Here is a 19,085-nt window from a genome sequence, read left to right on the forward strand (position 1 = left end):
GTCATTGCCGCTGCTTTTTTTGTACTCATGTTGCAGGGACATAAACAAGAGGGACTCGATTTGCCAAGGGTATTTATTTCTCTGTCTCTGTCTCTCTCACTTGTTTTTACAATCTACATGTAATGACTAATTGGCTGTGTTTTCCCAGCTATTTTATGTTTCTCTTGCCCTCGTTACAAGTCGTACTAAGCCAGTATATCCGTGGGGACCTATAGACAGCCAACATTGCCAAATGATATGCAGCATTCCCCTTTCTCTCTAAGTGTAAAACATTTACAAGTAAATTTACAAATGCATTAAGAACATTTCCCCCGTTGGCTGTTAGTGTTTATTTCTTCCCCTTCTCCTCCTGGGAGTGGACACCTTTCAGCCCCTCACCTTTCACACACTGCTCTCCTGTTATTTGCCTCCATCCCTCCCCGTCGCCCCATTCCCTTCTCCTCCTCCTTCTCCTTTTCCAGTTCAGCAGCGCAGATTTCTGTTTGTGCCAGTGGGGCGGCCTGGCGAGACCGCAATTGCTCTACCCCACAGATTGACGAGCCCTCAGATGCCGATTTACTGTACATGGCAGCCACGCTGGAGCCGAGGCACATCTGGAGTGGAGTAAGCTTACTCAGAAACAGGGGCCAGCTCCAGCCGGAGCCAGCAGAGCTGAGCACGGCGCTGAAAGGCAGCCCTCCTGCCTCCCCTTCCCTCCTCCCCGGGTACATTTCCTAATGTAAACAGAGGCCAGGGGGGAAGGACACAGTAACTCTTTGCTGCGTGTTTGTCATTTCATGTTCTTTATCTGCTTGAGGTCAAACTGGAGCTCTGGAAAAACAGAAGCTTTGCTTTTATTCTAAATAGCTGAAAGCCAGCGCTGCTGAAGGGTGGGGGGGAAAGAAAGAGTTTGCTTTTGTGTTTATTTGTTCCACTTTATGGTAATTTGGGGGATAATTTCATTATCTACAGCCAAATTGAAAACAAGCTGTTGTCTATGCTAATGATACCAGTGTATTATTTTATATACAGTAGGCGTGGAGCTCTTTAAACCACAAATGGACTGGATTTCTGCTTACAGCTGTACCGCTTTAAGATTTTGTTGTAGTCACAAAATGAGACTTTCCTTTTATTATCTGGAAACGAAAAAGATTATGGATGGCTGCTTTGTTTTACAAAATGGCGAATACCTTTTACAGCCCAGAGCCAGCCTGCTGTCCCGCAAATGCATTGTGGCTGTGTTACTGAAAGAAAAAGCATGGTCCTTTTGGGGCAGATATGCTGATTTTATAGCCCAGCTCACTGGACTGCTGAATTTGAGTCTCTGTAAAGAAGTGGAAGAGATTTCTGAAGCATTTACTGACTGTCAGTAATCTGGACAAGTACTCTGTGATTCTTTACAAGCTTTATATAGCTTTTATTTCTTCTTTCTAAAAGCAAAATGACAAAGTTTATAGTTTAGTTGTTCAAATGACATTAACATTATAAACATGCAATTTAAAATGGCTTTTCCCTCTCAGTACTCCTTGTAACTCAATAGATTTTGCAGTGAATAAAGGAGAGAAAACAAATCACAAATCTCAGAAGACACTGCTGCTGATAACATACTGATGCATTGCTATGTTGATTTAGCTGTCTTTAAAGTCTGTAGTGAAATTCACATTCAGATGAAAGCAGTGGTTTACCCAGTATGGAGACTGTTGATCAATCTTGCTGAGTAATTCCATGAATAAACCACTGTGGGTCAGCCCCAGAAACATTTTTGTTTATAGGATTAGAAAATCTTTGATTGCTGCATGGTTTTCTAGGGATGTTGGTTCATAGTCTCCCCTCAGCTCACAAGTTTGGTGGATTAAATAGTGACCTTCCAGTTGAGTAGGTTGCTCCCATGACTCTTGATGGAGACTAGCATATTTATCACGTAGGAAGAATTTGGCCTGAGCTGCAAGTGTGGCTGGGCAGCAGCTCTCATAGCATGGTAGTGCAAAGTTTCAGCAGTGCATCTCCCCATGGACCTCTTATGATTACTGTTATATGTTCTGTATTGATATGCTATAATACTTATCAAGAGATAGCAATATAGGTTGCATACTTCTGTATTAACTGTTTTTAATGAATACTGGTTTAGTTGTTTTCTTCAGAAGCATTTTTCTCTTACTTTCCTGGCAATTCAGATATCAGTGGGAAAGGGCCAAAATTCCTCATGAACCACCATGGCCAGGTCTCAGCCTTCTCACCCAGGGAAACACTGGGTATCACCTCTCTATGGCTGTTTAAAAAACACTCGAGGTGAAATTCAGTAAGGAGGGGACTGATTGATTGCATGGCAGAGGTTGTTCAGCTTGGAAAGACTGCACATCTCCAAGGTCGGTAATAACCTTTCTGTGCCTGAAACCTGAAACAGCATCATGGGTCCTTGGACAAATCCAGGGCTGGTACACAATTTTGCATGATATAGGTGATTACCGAGGTAGATAAGTTGGTTTGTTTGGGTTGAAATGATTGATTTGGAAAAAAAAATAATGCGGGAAAGCTTATGGAACCAGTCTAAAAAGTAAAGTTGTTCAGCAAACTTCAGAGAGACCTTGGAAGCTGACTGAAATCTAAACTTTCTGCAGGGGCGGTTGGATTTTGGCTAAGCTCTTCTGGAACCCTGCGGGGCTCTGGAGGAGCCCTGACTGGCTGGCAGATCATTGCTCAACCTTCTGACAGCCAGGATAGGGGATTGATGGCCTGTCATTGCAGGATGGCCCACCAAGTAGTCTACCCTTGAACTAGAGTCCTCAGTGCTTCCATGTTTCAAAACTGGGACAACACTTGTTTTGAAACTTTGTTGATATGTTTTGATATGCATTGGACATATTTTTTATTTCAATGAGTTACCAAATCCTGACCCCCAAAAATGTTCCATAGGAGTTTCTTGAATAGCTCTGTTACAGTCTAAGTTTAGTGACCCTGAGGGGAGAAACAAAACAAACAAAAAAAGGTTTCTCCATAAATAAAATGGAAATAAACCAGAATCCTGTGAATGGGTTCCCGCTTCAGGAGGATTTCTTTGACCCTGCTTACTGGGCAGCCGTGCCTGGCATTCCACTTGGTGTCCTTGGACCTCCAGTAGACTGGTCTGGGCTCAGTTACACAGTTCATGTCTTAACTTTATATGTGACATCCTGATAGTATGTGTTTAATATTTTTGTTTGTTTGTTTGTTTTTTTCCTTTCTATTTAGCACATATTTGAAATTGATTCAGCTCCTTGTCTTGCACTAATGCCAAAAGTCCCTTAAGTCTCAAAATAAAATCTTCTTGGTAGATGACTACGCATCCTACTGGTTATGCTATTACGATTATATCAACAGCATGTTCTCCAACTTAAGCAGTGTGCAGGTGCAAAACTCTCATTCAGCAGTACATAACTCTTTCATCTGCCATTTCTTGCCAGTAGATTTCCTGCACATATGAATATTTCTTGTGAAATTTCTGAAGAATAACTGCTGGGCTTTTGCCAGTTGTAAGAAAACAAATACACAAACAATCCTCCTTCCAAAATTCAACAGCTACCCCCTTCCCCAATCCTCTCTTTTAGAAAATACTACTACATAGTAGATGTTCTACATCTAACAAAAAAAAAAAAAGACCGTTTGTGAAAAAATATGTAGTACTGTGGATTAATGTAGCAAAGGTAAAAGTAAAAAATTTACTAGAGCTGAGTGGTGCCAATAATGTCATCAGAGCCTGCCTGTCTGTTAGTATGTTCCTTTGGCTCACGTGGGTGCCTCAATTTAAATATGTGCACACGCCTATCCTTACTCAGTTACTCGCTCTCTGACGCTTCTTTTGAATCCCATCCCATTATATTAGATTTAAAAGAGATTGGCTATGGCAAATAATAATAAAATTTCAAAGAAGCCTTAACTCAGTGTTTGTTTTTTTTTTAAGTAAATGCAGCTTTAGGACCTACGTGCATGCTCAAGCAGAAGTGAAACCTATAGAATTTGCATTCACAAACTGTGTTTATTCCAGTAGGCTCTGTTCTCTGTGACCATCACCCAGAAACAAGGACCGAAGAGCATTTGGGAGTCGGAGGAGAGTTAAGGGTTTGAAAAGTGTATCAGTAGGTGTTAGTCTGCAAAAACATATGTGTGTGGGAAAAGGGCAGTTAAACTAACCCAGCTATTAATACTGTACTTTAAAGGGCAGTAGATCTCTTTAACATCTAAATAAACTGAGAAATCTGCCTAGAAGTAAAAAAGAAATTTCCAGTTTCAAGTGTGTTATTTCCTCTCAATGTGATTATTTATAGTATATCTGTTCCATGTTTTTTTTCAGAATATGTTATTGACATTTGAATGGTATTTCAGCAGAAGATTGTGACAGATGTGAAACAGTCAAACACCAGCATTTGCAGTATTTTTGACCCCAGGATAAACTGTTGTACTTTAAAAAAATTATCCTGTTGTACTTCCTTTGCCTGCTTTCAGTGTTTTGTTTTGCTAAAGCAATAAAAGAGTCATTCAACTGGAGCCTGCCATTTGTTATTGGCATTTCTCAGAAGAATGAGAACAGTCATCAATTATATATTTTTCCAACAAAAACATATATTCAGTATATAAATGTTCAGATTATAATTTCACCCCAAATATGTATGTATCCTAAAAATAAACCACAATAATGTTAGCCTAAGCAAAAATGAAGAACAGCAAAAGAATGAAGTAGGAGAAAAAAAGGGGGGAGGGAGTGGAAAGAAAAGCCACAAGAATAAAAATGCAGCATTAAGTAATATAGTGGATGTAAAAAGAAGAGCTTAAAGGTGACGTTAAGAAAGAGAGAAAGGAAACTATGCCCAAAATTGTTGGAAAAGCACAATCTGTTGTTACCAGACAGGTGAAATTCTGATCACAGTCACTGCATTTAAGTCAGGTGTTCTGAAACTCAACAAATTAAACCCCTGGGGTTTGAAGTGCAAAAGGTTAAAGAAAGAATCCAGTGATTTCAGTGATCATCAAATGTTGATTCAATAATTGTGTCAGGCCAGAATTTTTCCTCTATAAATTCCAAATTGAATTATACAAATAAAAATTCAATTTTCTAAAGAATTCTCTCTCAGGTTTTTCTGAAGGAAGAAATGAGGCTTGGAAGCTTTGATTTTGCAAGGGAGAATCTAGTTTAGGATGAGGTTTGTGTTTTGAACCTGCATTTTGCCTAGGGCTTCAAGCTGGACCCATCTTTAATTTTGTTGTACACCAACTAAGAAAAGTACAGCTCTTATTAATTGCAAAGGATTGTATGTGTACAGCAATGGGTAAAACTCTGCTTGCTATTTTTCATTAATTTTTTAAAGCAAAGCCCAGTCGTAATATGAGTATGCTCCTCATTAGTAACAACACTAAAATACTACTTTTCCAACAAAACTTGCAAAACGTTACATTACTTTTTGGTCCACTGAACTCTGAACTGCCAGTTTCTAACAGAAAATAGCTGTAACCAAATCACTAGTAAAGGGGGCAGGAAATTAGACAAAAAGGAACACTGGTTTTACATGCCTAAATGAAAAGGTGTTGGTTTTAAATATATAGCTTTTCAATATATTTTCCAAATCTTCAAAAGTCCCAGACTTTCATTATTGAAATGCTGCGCTAAATGAACTGAAAGTGCTGCACCACTCTTACCTGTTGCAATCTTAGCGCAACATATATTTTCTATATCATGAAAATTCCTTATAGCCTGATAGGCACCATTGTGCCTTTGGAAAAGAAAAACTTTAGGGCTTGCATGATTGCAGCATGATAATTGGATAGACAAAGATTGATTTTCTGATAACTGTATAGCAAGACATTTTTTGGAGGAAGTTAGCATTGCAACCAGATTAATATCTTTGCTCATTCTTCTTGGAAAATTATGGTAGGAACAGATTTTGAAATCCATATAGCAAACTCTGTAGAGAGAAGAACTTTCTGAACCTTCACTTTTGGTAGGGAGGAGGAGTTATAAAAGCACAAGACTATGAAAAGTTGGATGGGAATCATCCCACCTAACTTGAGCCACCTGTGTTAAGAGTGTACCTATTTTAGTTTTCCTTTACGACCAGTGGAGGATGAGAGAGCTCCAGGTGAGCCATGTTTTAATTGGTTGCATTGTCAGCTGCTGGAGTGTCTCTCCCCATTGACTGTAAAGGGCATTTAGGGGTCTTACAGCCCATGGGCAGCTGTTTCCTTTCAGTGCCCATATTTAAGTATATATTCCAGTCTATATACTTATATTATATACTCATATACTTATTTAAGTATATATTCCAGTATACACTATAAATGTAGGATGTGGAATTACAGAGTTATGTAACAAATTGAGTTCTTGGTCCTGTCTAGGAAACCCCAAGTTAAACTTCGCTAGGTTAACACCAAGTCAAAATCTACTGCTAGGAAGGGAGGGGGAAGAGGAAAGAGAATGCATCCTGGGTGAAGAAATAAAACATTTTCTCAGCTGCTTACTCAATAATATTGTGCTTCAGGCTCAGGATGTTGCTTCATTGTCAAGTAGCTGATCTTTTCTTGTCATGCTTTCCTATTGTTTTCCATTCCTTAAATAAGCCTGGCTTTCAGCTGCATTTTTCATTCCTTTAATTCATTTTCAAACCCCCTAAAAAATAGAGATTAGTTTAGCAGATCAGGAATAATGAGAAAAAAGTTACATAATGGACCTATTTAAATTACACAGTTGCTATTTGCCTTTGCATAGTAATAAAGATGCAGTTAATAGCTTCCTCTTTATTTAGCTGCTAAATTCTGCTTTGTTTCAGGGATCAGCTCTACTGCAGTAATAAATTGTTCTTTGCTTGTTAATCACTATTATTTGCTCTCCTTTGAATTGTTGTGAAGTTTCAGAACATGGGCAGTCCTCTTGCAGACAGATGAATGTGTTATCTATTAGACCTTTTATGCTCTATGATTTGGATGAAGTATTACTATTATAATTATTTACAGACATTAACAGCTCTTGTTAGGGCTTCACTGTGCAGCCCATGATATCACAGCAGCTCTTAGGTAGAGCTCCATTGATGTCATTGATGAGTGTTCTATGCAAAAGGTACAAGAACAGCATAGTGCTAGTTATTATACAGTCAGCATTTGTCAACAGTTTCCAGACCACTGTACTTGCAGTTAAATCAGAAAATAAGTAGGGGATTACAATTAACATCTGAGGTTCATTGTATTACTTTTTTGTTTTTTATTCGTATTCATACCATATATGCCGTTATGACATTACATCCTGCAGAATATTGCCGTAAATTTACTCCTTGACTTGGAGTTTTGTATCATTACAAGGTGTAGCAGGAGGAGATGTGCAAGTAGTTGTAGACATACTATAGTGTTCTTCAGCCAAAGAACAGTCCAGTGCAACAGTTACACAGATGGAAGTGTTGGAGCAGATTATTGTCATCTTAATATTTATATAAATATTACAATCTAGAGTTAACAAAAAAGTAAACACTTTTTTTTTTTTTTTTACTTTTTACCTCACACATATTTTTAATTAAATTTGGCAGTTAATGCAGGAAAACTCTCCCAGGCTCAGATTTTCTCCTATTGCTCAGACCTTGTAATCAATAAACTCCTGTTGAGGAAAAGCGTTATCTAAGTTTCATCAGTTAGTTTCCCTTCAATTCAAAGTTCATTACCACCTTTTTTACTAAGTATACTTGCTGCATCTGATGTTCAGTGGTCATCATTATAATCTCTCTCCTGCTTTTTGGTATGGTGCCATTACATGATTTTCATTTAAGATGTTCTCTGTTTTGGTCAAGAAAAACACATATTTGCTGTGTTTGCCCTCCTGTCTTTAGGGTAGCAAAGAAAAACAGCCTGAGGTGACTTGATTGAGCTCCTATACAGAAAACATAGCAGAAGAACTTATGTTATTAATTACTTCTGTATTCATTAGCAGGATTCCTTGCAGTGAAATTGCTTATAGCATTTATGCACATTGCAAAACATACAAATTGGGGTATGGGCTAGACTTATCTCTGAGACAAGCTACACCTACTGAGTAGATTTCAGACCACCTGGGATGGACTGTGGTATCCCACCGAGACTGTGTTGTGCCTCTTTGCAGTGAATTTGGACTCTGGATGGCAGAAATTCAGAAATCCTGTATTTTAATGCCCAAAGCTGTAGCCTGCTCTTCAAAGTATCAGCCACTGGGCACCAGCAAATGAAGCTAACTTACTCACCCAGTCCGGTTATCTCATACTCTGTGTGTTTATTTGAATTTGCAAGATGCTTCCTGAAAAAAGGCTTTTATGAGGGGTCTGTATATGTTGAAATGTTCAGAGGCCTTGCAGTGGTCCTCTTAGAGGGCCATAATTTGCTGTCTTAGAATGCTCAGGAGAATGCATCCAACTCTTCAACTGTAAAACGTGAGTTCCAAGTTAATGAAATATTTAGGGGAGCATTTATGAACAATATGCATGTGTTCTTCCATCTTCAGTGGTTTAGAGTAGCATTTCAGACTAGCATAATAAATAATCCACAGTCACTGAATATGGGTTGTCACTGTGGGCAGTTTACTTGGGTTTCTCAGCATTTGGAAACGGTATTTCTCACCTCCTCCACACAAGTCTTTTCACTACCCTGCCAACTTCTTAAAGGGAAAAATAACTTCATTCTGGTTTGAGGTATTTCAAAAGTTATGTGAGGAGAAGCTTAGCTGATTTTTTTTTGCAGGAACATTAGCTCAGGTATGCACCTCACTTCTAAATAAGCTACATTTCAGGAAGCATTTATCTACAGTGGGAATGCTCAGAAACATTCACATTTGAAAATGCTGTTGCACCAGTAGGTCTCAAAAGCTATGTCTGTGTGAAGAGCTTAATCTTTGGCAAAGTCTAAAAAGCTGTTGCCATGCTTGGACCAGAATGTATTTTAGCAACTAAAAGAAGTTATGTGTCTAGCTGTCTTAGTTTTCTGAAGTACATATACAGCCAGCTGTGTACAAGTGTGAGATCCGTCCACTGAAGATGCCTGTGGAGATGTCTGTCTCTGCTGATTATAGAAGAAGCACCTGTAATCTAAGCATCTTCCAACAGATGCTTAACTTTAAGAAGTGAGGTGAAATGAATCCTCCTGCTTACATTTACATATAAAGCTCCTGTAGTATGGACTCCCAGAACTTGACCTTTCAAGCTTAACTTGATATCTGAACCAGTGACTGAAGCCAGACTCCCTGGCATTTCCCACTGTGCTGCCTAGAGTGTGAAAAGGTGCAAGGAGTCACATCCAGAACAAGAACATCTACTTACCGTGCTGTGTTCATGTGGACATCAACACTGCAAATCAGCATTGTGCAAACAAACTCTTCACCTTAAAAGAATCACTTAGGCTAGTGATTGTGAGGCCTGCCTATCTTCAGCTTTCCACGATTGAAAGCTGTTCTTTATTGGTTTAAAATACAAATATCATTTGCCATAGAGAGAAGTGAATTGTTGAGAGAAGTGACTCTAGTCATTACAATTAATGATGAGCTGCTGAAAGAGAAACCAGGATTGCAGATAAGTATCCCTAGCTCAGCATCAATTTAATACCTTCACTACAGAAATTTAGAGTTCGGTACACAGTCAGCTCCTGAGTTTGCCTATCCTGGATTTGATATGTCAGAGTTGGATAAATCTGTTTAGCAGAAACATCTATGAACCAAGCAATGAACTGAATTCCGTTTTGAAAAACCTGGTACACAAATTTCTGTAGAACACAAGAGCAGTGACAAGGAAAGGTACAGCTTAGTGTTTCTGAATTATACAAAACATAGTGCTGCGGCAAAAGCAGTAGTTTTAGTGGCACATGAAGAATGACTGGTCTACACTCCCAATAATGCTCTACAAATAACTGAATGTTTTGTGCACAAGCTGAATTTTGAATGCCATATGAACATAAGAGTAATCATTTTTGATGTAACCCAAATCCTGCCTCAGTGAGCATCTTGTCTTTGTCACTTCCTATTCTCTTTCTTTGTTAATCCACCTGCATCTCAGCCATGTCCAGAATTCCCAGGAAAAACAGGACTCTATGCCTAAGCATATGGTCAAAGCCATTCTTTGCCCCAGAGAATTTACAGCCTGAAATTGTGAGAATCTCCGAACTGTTGGAGCTTATCCTATTGCCATAAAACGATCTATCTTATATGTTCACTCTGGCAAAACATCCTAAGCATCTACTTAAGAGGTGCTGAGTGACCTCGTTTAAACCAATCCTTAGGATTAGGCACAATATTTGCTTAAAGTATTTCGAGATCATGAGATATAAGAAGCTTTGGAAGTGCAAAGATTTTTTTAACTGGCTTAATATGTTTTTGTGTTTATTTGTAGATGTAGGACTTATACAGTATAAAATTTGACAGCTAAGACCAGTCATGAAATTTCTCCAGGAAAATAAAAACCTGTTAACAATTTGCTGACATTCATGAAAACCCTTAAATGCTTCCAAATCTGCTTCCAGGTATTCATATGCAAGAATTCAAAGTCTTTTGCATTGCAAATATTAGCAAATGCTTTTTAAATCATGCTTGCTTTTCACACACCATTTATATAAGAGCTTTCCGAGTAGCAGCAAACTGTAGTGCTATTAAATTTCAGTTCACCTTCACGCTGACACTTGTGCCAAAAATGTTTTTTTTGGGGTATTTTATAGACAATTCAAGAGTACATGTCAACCATTAAGAGTCTGAATCTAAGGTTACAAATAAGAAAATATGCTATTAATAATGAACATGGCAAATCCTGTCTGCTTTACCCATGTGAGCAATTCAGTCAGTTTACTAATCACTTTATTTGAACAGAGGAGACTGTATGCCATTTCACTGCCTTTTGAGTTTCTCTATTTATGTGTGAGGAGTGCAGCAAATGGAAAGAAAATAAACAATTAGCTTTGGAGTCTTGGGTTAATTACCAACTTTGGATAACGTTCTGTTTAAGGCAGCCATTGAATTTTTAAGGAATTTTTCTTTTTTTTTTTAAAGACAGCAGCTTCTAATTTTGCAGTCTTAATACTTCTCCATGGGTTTATTTCTAGGATAGTCATCCTAGTTTAAATTTAGCCGTCTGGAGAGTGTAAGCTTAAGTGGGAAATGGAGAGAAAATGTTAGCCTTTTTTTCTTTCTCTTGTGTATAGCGAGTTTGTTGAGCCTATCCTGGTGAGTCATGTCCAGCAGTTTTAATAATTTAGTCTCATTACTCATTAATTCACCTGAGATTATAATGGTTTTTGATCATTTACAGTTTTGCTTCTTAACGGTTCTGCTGTTTTACCCTAAGGATTGCAGAACCTGGCCACGCAGGGAAATAGGAACATTTGCAGTTCAGTGATATATAATGAATCAATCTGGAAGACTGACTGTCTCTCCCCATTTCCCCTCATTAGTACCCCTTTCACTCCCTTTTCCCAATCTCCTCCTTCTGAAGTTGGGCTCCCAGGTGTATGGATCCCTGCGGCACTCAGCGTGGAGGAGGAGCAGCACTGGCACCCCAGCATACAGCTGGGACCACATCCAGCTCATGCATTCTGGTGTCTTGTTTTGGGACAGAGAAGGTGGCAATCACAGCCACCAGAACCAAAATGCTTTGCATCAAATTCCTCCTGATGGGTTCTTATTCATGCCTCCATAGAAGTTTTACCACAGCTTGAAGCAGCCTAGACATTTAAAGTTTATCTTTACTCCTCTGACCCTGGCTCTTCCATTTGCCCCTTGGATCCTCCTTCCTTTTGGGAATTTCAAGTAGGAATATGATAGTAGGGGTTGCCTAAACTCTGTGTATGCACTTGAAGTGTACCTTCGTGTTACTGTAGGCACAAACTGCAGTCATCTGCATTTGTGTCATCTGTGGCAACCTTTTGATCTACTTTAAACACAGTCATCCAAGCAATGTACTTTTCCCCAAAAGCACTGAGAAGAGCAAGGAAACAGAAAGAAAAGCACCTCTGCTATTACTTTGCAGAACATCATTCCCCTGCTACTGTCATTTCTATAAACAGCTTCTGATGAGGAGAGTGGGAATTTGGTGTGGGGAATGGGAAGAAAACATCAGCTCGGAGGGGGCAAAGGAGACCGGGAAGGGCAGGAACCTGGGAAGGGGGAAGACTAGTTCTGTCTGAGAAAATAGAGTACAGAGCTCCCTGTGACTGCAGATGTGTTGTCGCTGCCAGTGGGCTTGGTGGCTCCGGCTGCTGTGCCAGGAGCTGCAACATGCAGTTGCCTAAGGAGCATTGTTAAATCAATCTTATCATTCTCCCTATTTGTCCAAGAAATCTTGTTTATTCTCGTAGGGTCTCTTCCATGAAGGTTTGAAGGACACCTTAATTAACAGCAGCAGTATTGGCTGGCAGGGAAGTAGCAGCATGTGTCTCCTTTCCTGCCCTGCCATTTCTTCGGTCAAGGAAGTCACTTGCACTTTCTTTCATCATTCCTCCTCCTCCTCTCTCCCTCCCCCGTGTCCCGGCTCCCTGCCCTGATTCAAGAGCTTGAAGGTCTGCTGGTGGTAGCCGTGGTGGCTGCAGGGAGTAGGGAATGGGGGGAAAAGCAGAGGGAGTAAAATAAGTGTCAAGGAATTCATTGTCTGTTCTCCACCTGTTGTTATTCTGGTCCCAATCAACCTGCTAGCCAGGCTGGAGCCAGTGGCCATCTGGAAACACTGCTCTGTTTATAAACTTGGCATGAAGCAGCACTCCCGGGCCCTGACCTCCCACACAAATCTGGAAACAATTAGAGCAAGATGATAGGCAGGCAGGCAGGGAGAGCAGGGGAGAGAACAAGAGCGCGTGAGAGAGGAGGCTGCAAAGAAGGGGAAAAACAGACTGAGAGAAGGGGAGCGTGGAGAAGGTGGCAAATGTTTCCGAGATGCAAATATTTATGCCCACCTTAAATGACCGCTGGCTCATTAATTACTGCCCTTGCCAAAACAGCTTTTATTCCATGAAGGCTAAGGCATGCCTCTTTGCCTTCCCCAGCAGCGCAGGCTTTCCACATCATGTTCTGTGCTCTGTGCTGCTACAAGATTTGCCTTTATGATTCTTAGGAAATGAAGATGGGCCTGTTAGGTCCACATGCTCAGAGCCATACATGTTCTGTACTTGGTGGTATTGAAAACTCAAATCCAAATACTGCAGCTCCCACCCAACTCTATGAGAAGTAATGTCTTTCTCTCCTACTCACACACCCTGGCACATTGCTTTCCAGCAAGGACGGCTCCCAGTCTCCAGCTCTCTGGAGTGTGGGAGTCATTTGGGCTCAATTCTCTCAAGCCTTCTCTCGCCCCACCCTACCCACCCACTCTTATTGCAACTCATCATCGTCTTTACTGGGAAGGCTGTGCTTTTCCTGGTCAAACCAGACCTTCAGTTACTGGATGACTCCTTAGCTCCCCTTTGGATTTTGGACCCCTTTCCCAATCCTTCTGTTGCTTGCAGGTAGGCAGCCTGCCCATCACCAACCTTGAGGAGAGCAAAGAAGAGCCACAGCTCATCGCAAAACAAAACTGCATTTCCCTTTCTGGAGACATGGTATGCGCAACCCTGTCCGTGATCTGGGTGGTTTTAATGTAGCTAATGCAGATGCCAGTGTGTTAATTCACTTCCCACAATGTATCCTTTCAGCGTAAGAGCTGCAAGAGTGAGTCCTGGATGAGACAAGCCTGACATTCATTTCTGCTGGCGTGCCGAAGGGGAGGATCCCTTTTGGCTCACCTGACAAATGTGTTACTTACACATCCTGAGAAGCCAAGCATTGTGTTTCAGGTGCAATAAAACACGTCTCCTTCCTGATGTGCGGAGCTGCTGGTGGTGACATGGATTTTCTCTCACAGTGCCAGATCCCTGTACTAGACAAGGTATGGCCCTGGACAGCCACATTTGGAGCTGCTGCTGAGGCAGTAGAACCTGAGCCAGTGTAGCTCAGCATGCAGTATAACACACACTTTTTTGTTTCCTTGATTTTCTTCACCCATTAGCCTTAGGCCTGGACTAGTGTGCCTTGCTCATGAGGTGCATTAAGGTTTTATCTACCCTGTAATTCGGCCATAAAAATCTATAGCTTTGAATGCCCAAGGTCAATTTTTTTCCCTCACATAGTCTTCAATGGCTTGCCTCTGGTGCATACGTCAGGGCAGCCTTTGGCCCGTGGGCTCTCACCAAAGTGAGTGGCTTGCCTCAGCTATTTTGTGCTGGCCACAATGCAGACATGACCCAAGTAAGACCATGACAACTGATAATGCTTGTAATAGCAGCAGCTGTGCAGAAAAGCTCTGATCAGTTGCAAGATGAGGGCTGTTTGGATTTTGTGGCTCCTAACGAGTGGTGTTATGCAGAGGTAGTTGTGGTTTGGTGGGAGAACTGTACTGCAATCTACGGGAGGCACACAGGATCCGCTCTGTTTGTGTCATGCTGTATAACAGTATCTCCATTATCTAGTGCTTATTTTCCCTCAAATGGTGAGCTATCACCATTAGATACACACTTATAATATCTGTGGTCTAGTTCTTTGGGACGCTGTGGATCTTCTGAAAAGTGCTTAAAAGGACTTTTCCTCTCCAAGGGAGTTCAGTGGTTCAGACTTGTTAATCTGAATGAAATATTGCTATCATAATTAGTTCTAATCGGCAGCTTTGTTTGCAGCCTCATCAGAGCTAGTGGTTAGTTAAATAGAATGAGGAGGCTATAAATGCATGTCTATTCTATAGATAAATAAAGGACCTTAAAGTCAATTACCGCTAAACCAGCACTTTTCAGAGCACTGTGTTCATGTACTGCCTCCTTCCCTTACCAGAAATTTGTGTTTCACAACAGCTGGTTACTTTTCTCAGATTTGCAGTAAGCATCAAGTTATTACGTTAATGTCTGGTGTGGCTATTCCTATGCTGACCCACTCAGGAATGCATTTTGTTTTTACATGGCCTTGGAAACTTAAAGGAATACAAAAGACACAACATGTAGGCGTGTAAAAATAAATACAGGGAACCCACCAGACATGAATAGCAAGGAGGCTAGAAGCAATTCACCCATAAGGCTTAGAAACAAATGGTTTCTTTATGTGGTTCTGGTTGTTCGGTAGCTGTACTTCAGAGCAATGTAATGGGTTTTAATGTTCATAAAAATGTTCAATCTGGTAAACCAATTTTTAGACTCTTACACAGTCTTGTTGAAATTGGATTCACTTGAACTGTAATATAAAATATTGTGTTTACTTAACCCTTGTAAACTGATCTCCTTTGTCTTCACGAACTTGCTGGGCAGTTAAGGACCTGACATCCCTTCCACAGTTAGTTAATAAAATTTTGCATTTTTCTTTCTACTCATAAACTTAATTACAGTCAGACCTGGTCAATCAACATCAAACTTTTTTCAAGTTCATTCTTTTAGGTAGCTTTTGGTTCAAAAATAAATACAAAGGTCAGGCAGTGGGGCTTTGTATATTATTAAGATTCCTAAAGTTTGTGTTATTTTTTAATGTGTGCAGCCCTGCAGATAGAGCAGCACACATCAGTTTAGGTATGATTGTACCTATGATGCAACTTTTAAATCATGTCAGAGGCTTTGCTCTTTTTGAAAGGTGATAATCCATTTCTGTCCTCATTTTTGACTCAACATCCTGCTGATATGAATGGCAGTTCAACATTCAAAGCTGCTTCTCTGTTCCCTTCTCTGCCCATTTCCTGAATTTTCGTCTGTCTCACACCAGGCCCCCAGAGGTATTTTGTACAGGCATTTCTATGTTACTTGCAAGTGGGCAAGAGTAAACTACTTTCCGTATGGCCATCAGGTAGCCTTTTTGCTACATGTACATTGCATTTCCCAAGGCACTCAGGATTTACCAAAATCCTTGAATGGTACAGTTGACATTGATCAAAGAGTCTGTGATTCAAGAATTTATGAAGATGGATTTTGAGGTTTTCTGCCTGAAATTTTGCAGGGAATACAGTGGCTGTAATAGAGTTCATAAATCCTAAAGGTTTTTCTGGAGGTAGCTGGTAGGTAGGAGTGAAATCCCTTTGCAGCCTTCAAAGACGATATAATTTGGTGTGCACTTTTGTTAATCAATTTAACAATGAATGCGTGGCACTTGGTTTGCTATGCATGGATTATCAAGCTCCTGGGGACCATTTCACCCACTCTCAGTGTGGAATATCAAACAAACTGCAAGCTTAGAATTTTAACTAAAAATGAATAGTGAAATGACATAGCATGTTGCACCTTCAGCTTTCACCTCACAACTGATTAATGAGCACAGAAGATGATAAATGTAAAAGGTCAAACCTATCAATTTTAAAACAAGGAGCAATTACAGAGCTGCCATTTCTTAAGTTCAAGCTTCCTGCTACTTTAAGTCCTGCTTGCAATGGCTTATGCTGAGTGCTCAGTAAGGCTTATAGTGGCACTTTGCATAAAGATGAACTTTATAAGGGCTGCTTTTCAGCTTTGAATTAGATATGCCTTTATGTGTAAATTTAATGTTCTGATACTACTAGGACATATGTGAAATGGTGCAGCATTTCGGCAAAGCAGCTACCAAAACAAGAAAATATGAGACCCTTTTGTGTGTATGCCTCTATGTGTGTTATTTATGGGTGATAGCCTCATTTTTAAAGAAGCATATGCATTTCTTTGGGGTGCTACTTTTTACTGCATTTTATGACATGACTAATTGAAGCGCCAGGAGATTAAGTATCTTGTTCAAGGTCACAGATCGATTAGATGGTTCATCTTCAACCTAAATTTCAGCGTGGCTCCAACTCTGTGAACTTCTCAACTAAAGGCGATACAAGTGACTGCATACAGTATAACCAGTATAAAGCATTTGTTTTGTTGTTTGGCATTCTCTTTTGAACTTTTGTGGAGAGGGAGTACATCAAGAGGGACTATGAAGGGAGTAAGTAAAAGAAAACACTGTGTTCTGTGTTCACAAAACAGCAGTAAGGACTTGTACAAACTGCATTCATGCCCAGACTGTGAATACACAGCTTGCATGTTTCAAAATCTTTTTCTAGAGTGCCTTGTAATCACTGTCCTCAGCATCCTGTCTAAGAGAAGCTATTAGCTACTTGCAGTACTTTCCTTCTATTTTTTGGTAAGATAATATGAGGCAAAGGCCAAGAGCTAACGTCAGGGTCTGTCCAAAGCACTCTTTTTTTTAAAAGAGGTCTGTTAGTCGATATTTTTGAAGTGGCAGAAAGGAAGCACCGGGGCAGTGTCCTTCCTGGCTCTGCACAGCTTCCTGCGTGCTTCCCTGCCGGAGCGTTAGTCAGAGCCTTGCAACAATTCATGCTCAGCCTCCCACGCCATCGTCTGCCTGGCTTTGATTTTCTGAGCTCGTACGATCGGCCGGCGGGTCTGTTCTCTGACTTAACGATGAGTGTACAGGTGGCAGAGCAAGGAGCCAGCAGAAACATCCCCGTGATTCAGAGATTGCGAATGATCTCTGCGTGCACGTCTCTGAATACACCTGCCTTTTAATGGTGTGGTAGACGGGGTTGCGTAATGTACCCAGATTAAAGTCTACAGGGCTCTTGGATAAACCCCTTGTGGTTAGGAAAAAAATAAAAATTAGAGGTGACTGATTGCTGACTAAAGTGTTTTCATGCACACATTTCTCATATCCCTGGTGATGAACTCTCTCCAGACTCCTTCCCACCTGCTTATGGCTTGGCTCTCTGGGCCAGGTACTGTTCCCATTGGCACAAGTGCAAATCCAGTTACCTGATGTAAATTAAAACCAGTTGGGCTACTCAGGCTTCACATCATTGTAGTCGTTGTGGAGCCACAATTTGTGAATGGAGTGATGTCTAGCACTGTAATTTCCTGCAAATGGTAAAGAAGATGCTAATTTTGCCTGTAGCAACAGCTGCTGAGAAAGGGAAGAGAAAAACCCTTCCAAATGCAGGAGGAGATAACAAAGGTAGTGTGCGGGGAAGAGTCAGTCAAAGTACCATGATTATCTTTGACTAAGTGTTCACTGAAAGAAATGAGGATTTGCAGGCTTTTTGATTTTCAGCCTTTTGTGGGTGTGCCTTTTATTACATTTCCTCTTTTTGTAAAGTATAACCAGCTTTTTTCTTCTCCTTTCTCTTCTAATGGTTCAACTATTAGTAGCTTCATCTTGAGAGCCAGCAGAGAAATGCAGTCTGGTTTTAATGCGTTCTTTGTCTTCACCTTTTAAAAGTCTTTAAGATGTTCCTTTTTTTTTTCTTTTTTTCTTTTTTCTTTTTTTTTTTCTTTTTTTTTTCTTTTTCTTTTTTTTTTTTTTTTTTTTTCTGATAAAAACAAGCTCTCTCCTCAAAGAGAGCACTGCTGGCCTGATTCCTGTTGGCATGGCAGTGAGAAACTTCATTTACCTCCCCATGGCCCGATTTATTAAGGAAGGCTAATGGAGACCCTCTCAAGAAACCAGTACACTTTGACTTCTCCTGAGGAGGACAAAGGACAGCAGAGCTGGGAGAGTTGCAATAGAGCTAACCCTCTGCACACTACCTTACAGCTGCTGTCTTGAGGGATCGTACCACTCTACACCCTTGGGACAGATTTCAAGGCAAATGTTTAGCAAGAAACCAGATATTGAAGCAAGAGAGATGAAATGTTATGAGGACAAAAGGATTCTGCTCTTATCAGAAACACCTGGGTCCTCGGATCAGCCAGGGTCAAAGAAACCACCTACGTTCTTCCTGTCTCATATATATGAAATATAATTTGAATAAAAAGACTCAGCAGCTCATAAGAGATCAGAGATTTTTGCGCCTTCTCTGTTACTCTGTTATTAGCTTCCCTTGGTGTTTGCAGGTCAGGCTGTATTTGTGCGCTTCAGTGGGAACAGCTTTGTAACTGAGTTTTGCAGATGACTCTCGTAGTTTTATGAGAATTAACCATTATGTGACAGGAAAACATTAAGAGAGGAGTGGATGGGTTGATGGACCCACTGATTTTACATTGTTAACGTATTTGCCATGCAGCTTTGAAACCAGATTTGCTGCTGCTTTTTGTTATTGTTGTTCCTTATTTTCTTGCTAGTTTTGATTCAGCCAGAAAACTGCCCACATTGTTTTTGTACTTGGAATAGTTTATTGTGTGTTTAGTGTATT

At 40.3% G+C, this 19,085-nt stretch overlaps 1 long non-coding RNA gene across 2 annotated transcripts; it reads left to right on the forward strand.

Annotated features, from left to right (window-relative positions):
* Positions 1-95: 95 nt before the first annotated feature.
* LOC130592812 (uncharacterized) lies at positions 96-4,500 on the forward strand. Of its 2 annotated transcripts, none has more exons than XR_008970670.1 (2): positions 96-704; positions 3,208-4,500. It is a non-coding gene; the product is annotated as an uncharacterized LOC130592812 (long non-coding RNA). The 2 variants fall into 2 exon arrangements; XR_008970669.1 differs by having other exon boundaries at positions 96-603.
* Positions 4,501-19,085: the final 14,585 nt, after the last annotated feature.

Source organism: Pezoporus wallicus, unplaced genomic scaffold (genome assembly GCF_028554395.1).
Source record: "Pezoporus wallicus isolate ANWC-B61680 ecotype Strahan unplaced genomic scaffold, APGP_CSIRO_Pwel_v1 contig_227, whole genome shotgun sequence".
Classification (NCBI taxonomy): domain Eukaryota; kingdom Metazoa; phylum Chordata; class Aves; order Psittaciformes; family Psittacidae; genus Pezoporus; species Pezoporus wallicus.